At 48.3% G+C, this 5,599-nt stretch overlaps 1 long non-coding RNA gene across 6 annotated transcripts; it reads left to right on the top strand.

Annotated features, from left to right (window-relative positions):
- The first annotated feature begins 692 nt into the window (after positions 1 to 692).
- LOC123102107 (uncharacterized) lies at positions 693 to 4,328 on the top strand. Of its 6 annotated transcripts, XR_006448754.1 has the most exons (4): positions 693 to 1,087; positions 1,180 to 2,031; positions 2,170 to 2,268; positions 2,518 to 4,326. It is a non-coding gene; the product is annotated as an uncharacterized lncRNA (long non-coding RNA). The 6 variants fall into 6 exon arrangements; XR_006448756.1 differs by having other exon boundaries at positions 1,180 to 3,288; positions 3,363 to 4,328; XR_006448753.1 differs by having other exon boundaries at positions 1,180 to 1,728; positions 2,170 to 4,327.
- The last annotated feature ends 1,271 nt before the right edge of the window (positions 4,329 to 5,599 follow it).

Here is a 5,599-nt window from a genome sequence, read left to right as displayed (position 1 = left end):
TATTTAAAATGCAAAACCTTTTGAAGAGTAGTTTAAAAAATTATGTAAATCGGAACATTTCTCTATAAAATATTTTTATGTAAATTAATTATTTCTGTTGTACATTTTGAAATGGTTTTTGTAGTTAGTAGTTTTTTTGGGGGGAATTTTTAAGTGTTTTTAAAAGTATGAACATATTTTGTTCAAATATTTTTAAACTATTTTTATGTGTTGGAAACATTAGAAATAAGGTTACACCGAGTATTTCTTTTTGGACTTTGTAATTTGGACGTACCCTAACAATGTTTGTCATGACCTATTTCAGATCCTCATTTTCATTTCATCCTATTAAAAAGTATCAATTATATATTTTTTATTGTCCAGTAAAACACAATTATTATTTTTACTTTGCGTAGTTGTTTTATATTTTCGAGAATATTTTTTAAAATGGAATTATTTTTATGGCGACGGACATTATTTTAATATTATATTTCATGTATTATTTATTTTGCACTATTTTTTGTGTTTGGTCCATTGAGAGTGGATGTGTTATTTTGGTACTTCCTCTGTCCGGAAATACTTGTTCTAAAAATGGATAAAATTTCTAGAAGAAATTTTCGGGACGGAGGGAGTAGCAGCTAGCTCAGTGTCGTTTGCTACAATAAAAAAAGCTACTCCTACTTCAGAGTGGTCGCTATTCTCCATGGGGGAGCTCACCTTCTCACCCCTCCCCCTCCTACACCTGGATGTTAGTCGCCGCTTCAGACACCTGTGCATTTATCCAACAATCAGAGGAAAAAACACCATCGTCTCTTACCTCTCCCTACTCAGCTTCTAATCCCCATTCTCCAACCATGGCAGGCGCTCACCTTCTCGCCCCTCCCCCTCCACCTCCAAGCGCCTCACCCAGCGGTTCCTCAACAGCCCGCAGCTGTCGCTCAAGTTGCTTCCGCTTCTCTCCTCCTGCCTCCCCCCTTGATGCCGTCCGCCGCCGACCGGACCTGGATGAACGAGCACGTCCTCAACGCCAAGCAGGCGCAGTGCTCTAGCAGTCTGGCCTCCTCGGCGTCGACGCAGTCTGCATCCATCTAGTACTACATCCACCAAGGTATTCATCTAATTAGTTCTATGTCTTCTGAAATCTGACTGGTTTTTCTTCCTTCGCATCTAATTAGTTTCACATGGATTTGTATGTTGCAGAGTTCTAAAGAACAGAGGAAGATTCCTGTGCTTGGAGTTGAGTCATGTGATTGTTCAGATTTTTAAAGACATGTAGGTTTCCTTTGGTCATGTTGTTGCTGTAGGATAACTTCGTATGACCACTGTCTTAAACATTCAGTTAAAAACAAACAAGCAGATCCTGTCATTTTTTTTAAAAGCATAGGGCTACAATAACTTGCAACAAAATTAATATCTGCTTGCAAAACTATGTGGTTTCCTTTAGTCAAGTATGTTGTCGCTGGAATTTGCCCAAAATTGTGTACTTATAACCAATGACGCATATAGTCTTGTGTATTAATGCCTTGAAATTTCCCTGTATCGCCCCTCTTCTCCTCTTTGTGCCGCTGCCCCTTGTTCGGTTTGGTTCGATTTACTTTTCTTCCCGTTTCCCTAGTGCGGTTTCCTCATGTAGGTGCTGCTGCATGATGTGCACCGGGGATAAGGAAAAAAAGAGAAGGCTGTTCAGGTGACGAGGAAACCAAATGGGACGTGGTGCTAGGCCTCAATGAATCCAAAAAGAGCTCAATGGTGTGTTGTATATTCGTCTGTTGTTTGAGATAGACTTGTCAATTTCCAGAGCTAGTATGTGAATAACACTCTACATTTTGAGGTTTAGAGCACTTGTTTGCACTTGGTTGGCACCATGTGGTGGTGATTGTGGTTGCCAACATTCAGCCAGTGTGTGTCTTGCTGTAGTGAGTAATTGGATTGAGTTCTGGAGCAATATGCAACTGTAGGAACAGGCTTCATTCCGCTCGTATGTGAGTCTCAATGTTGGCGTTGGTTTCTGAGATCATGAAGCTAGCTAGCTATTATGTCTAGTATCTCCTGGTATGATTTGTTTAGTCTCCATTCTGGCGTTGGTTTCAAAATGACCAGTGCGCATTTGCGGATGTGCAGTATGGCCTCGCCCACAATTCTCTGTACGTCATGCTTGGCGTCTCACATCGTTCCGTTGATTTCTTGCAGATATTGCGTAGGAGGTTGAGGGACATGAGGTCCGGCAGTGAGCTTAAAGCTCTGTTGCTATTCAACGGTCTTAGGAATCTCTTCAAATAAACATATGAGGTATATGTTCTGCCCCTCTCGATATGCTTAGCAGAATAATTAATTTGTGATGATCCTGTTTTCCTATTGTCTAATCTTGGAGTAAGTTTCTCTTGAATATATGTGATCTATTTTATCACTTTGTGGTACTCTTTAATCTCTTTGGTTAATATAAACATGGTTGTGCAATTATGATTGAAATCACATCAACAGAATGTCTACGCCTAATTATTATTGGAATTACCTTAACACTTGTTTCACAATACATAGCAATCTTGCGGCTACTCCTGAACCCAAAACCGGCCATCCACTTGATTACCTGTATCAAACCATGGCGGGAAGTTGTTGATTTTGTCGAAAGTAGCAATCAAAGGCATGCCTGGCTACCCCGATGAACGCCAAGGGGTTCAGAGATATGGGGATGCAGACCATGTCCATCACCAGGTGCCGCTGATGCATTCTCTGGCAGGTGCACCCGCTTCCACTTGGGCAGTAGCTGCTTCTCCCCGACGCCCACCACTGCTACGGGCTGCCGCTGCTACTGCTCTTGCTCGTCGGCGCTGCATGCTGCTGCTCGCCGAAGCCCTCGTGCTGCCGTCGTCCTGGACCTAGTCGCGAGTCGCGACTCACACCATGGTTGCCGCCACAAACTGCCGTGTTCTCTGAAGAACGCAACATCAAAGCAGCAAAAGCTTCACCACCGCTGGCTCCCATGACATCGCTTTTTCTCCGGCGATTCCAACTGTACTGCCCCGCCATTGTTGTCATCCTCTTGGAGCTACTTTAGCCAGGAATGGGTGTACTCCCGCCCGGCGACGTCAATGGCGATGGAGGTGTGGAAAGAGTCGGAGGCGGCAAGCAGGGCGAGCGGGGCGGGCGAAGAGCAGGCCGAGGCCAAGGCGGCACGGGAGTGCCAGCCTTGAGGCCCGCCTCCACCTGCAAGAACTTCGAGACGCAGCGCTGGATCCCTCTGTCTCCCACGCCCATCCTCCGTCCCCCCGCCCGTCCTCCGTCACCGAGCTCCGGCGAGCTCCTACCTAGGTCGCCACACCACCCCTCCTTTCTCCCTTCTTCTCTTCCTCACGGCCTCACCTCCCTGTCTTCTTTCTCCCCAGGACCTGCTGATGCCATGGGTGCGCCCGGGAAGCCTCGCCGCCGGCCTTGCTCATCGTCACCGGTGACCCCCGCCTCGCTGCCGGCCTCTGGATCCGCCTCCCAAGCGCCTTCCGTGCATGGATCCGTCCCCTTCAAGATCCATCCGCCGCCACCTTCTGCATCGAGCCGCCGCCAGCCGCTCGTGCCGCCGCGCGTTGACCCGATCCTGAACCTGACGTATGGACTACGGGTTGAATATACTAAACAATAGGGCCCTTTTTGTAAAAATGAAGCATTTTCTCAGAACCACTTATAAAGGGATTGCGGGTTGCATTACTAAAAAGTAGAAGGACCTTTTTGCAAAACAGCCGTGACGACGGACGACCAGAAGCACTCGGTGCTTTATTAGTAGGGAGAGATTAGAAGATAAAGATAGAAATAAAGATATATAACATAAGGATATGTTAGTGGCTTAACTAATCAATCCAGAAACAAAGATAAGGTCATCTAAATGCAACATACAAATTATTGGGTTTACCATGTAATAAGCAACCACTATTTTTGCAAATACTTTTTCCAGCTCCTTGGGCATCCAGCCACAAAATGATGATATAAAAAATTCTTAATATCCATCCATAAAAAATAAATGAAATCAAGAAACCAACATAAATCTGAATAAGATAGGTCTTGACATTGCCATCTAGAGTATGCAGCTGGCCACCCACTCATTTCTCTTAATAAACAAGCTAGTTAAGTGAGAATGCCTACCCATATACTCTCTCCGTTTCTAAATATAAGTCTTTGGAGAGATTCCACTATGGACCACATACGGAGCAAAATGAGTGAATCTAAACTCTAAAATGCATCTAGATACATCCGTATGTTGTCCATAGTGAAATATCTACAAAGACTTTGTAACGCCCCAAGACCGTTGCGCCAGGTGTCTTTCAGTTATTCGTTGTTGTTGCCTTGTTATTTGTTTGCATGTCATGCATTTCATATCATGCCATCATATGCATCGCATTTGCATACATGTGCGTCTCATGCATCCGAGCATTTTCCCCGTTGTCCATTTTGCAATCCAGCGCTCCTATGTCCTCCGAGATTTGCCAAGCGCCTTGGTTTACCACCGGTAGACCGCCTGTCAAGTTTCGTGCCATTTGGAGTTCGTTTGATACTCCAACGGTTAACCGAGGAATTGTAAAGGCCTCGTATGTGTTGCAGCCCAACACCCCTCCAAAGTGGCACAAAACCCATCCAAACCCCCTCCATCCTCTCGGTCGTTCGATCACGATCGCGTGGCCGAAAACCGCACCTCATTTGGACTCTCCTAGCTCTCTCTACCTATAAATATGTGTCTCCCTCCGAAATTTCGCGCAGTACAAACCCTAACCCTTCTCCACCGCGCCGCCAGACACGTCCACCCTCCCCGGACATGTCCAGCCGGCCACCTCACTCCGGCCAACCTGGGGCCGCCACGTCGGCGTGCCGCCTCCCTCCTCCACTCACGGCGCCACCTGTCCCGCCGTCCTTCCGCCGCCGCTCCGGCCCGTCGCGGCCCGCGTCAGGCCCGCGGAGCCCGTTCCCCGCCGCCGCGCGCCCGAGGCTCCCGCGTCTCCCTCACCGCGTCGCCTCCATCGCCGGCCGCCCGCCGCCGCCTTCGCCCACCGCCGCTGCAGCGCTCCAGCGAGCCCGCCCCTTCGCCGCCTGATGCCCGCACCTCGCCGGCGCCCGGATCCCCGCGCCGCCTCGCTCACGCCGCTGCCCGCCGTCCTCCGCCCCGATCTGGGCCGGCGCAGCCCAGATCCAGCGACCCCGCCGGACCTCCTCCGCCTCCCGCCGATGCACCGGCGACCCCAGGCCGCCGGGTCGACCTCGACCTCGACGCCGGGACGCCTCCGTCCCAGATCTCCTTAGCCCCCGATCTAAACAGTCTCGGCCGCATCGCACCGCTCCGTCTCGATCCGCGAGATCCACTTTTTCCGGGGTGAGATTTTCACTAAGTCCCCGAAGTTTCCAGATTCATGTGCCCATGTTCATCATGCCATAACTTTCTTTGTGATGCTTTGTTTTGCGTGCATGAGATATCGAATTGTTCGTCTGGATGTCCTCCTCATTTCATTCCATTGCACCATGCTTGTTTGAGTACATCTTGATGCCCTAAATGCTATTGCAAAAGTGCTATGTAATGTTAGCGTCTGTTTCTTAATAGAATATGGACATTTGTCATTTTTGACATGATTAATGTGTGCTGCAT

This window comes from Triticum aestivum, chromosome 5A, assembly GCF_018294505.1.
Source record: "Triticum aestivum cultivar Chinese Spring chromosome 5A, IWGSC CS RefSeq v2.1, whole genome shotgun sequence".
NCBI lineage: Eukaryota > Viridiplantae > Streptophyta > Magnoliopsida > Poales > Poaceae > Triticum > Triticum aestivum.
The sequence above is the reverse complement of the archived record's forward strand: the minus strand, read 5'-3'. Positions and strand labels throughout refer to the sequence as shown.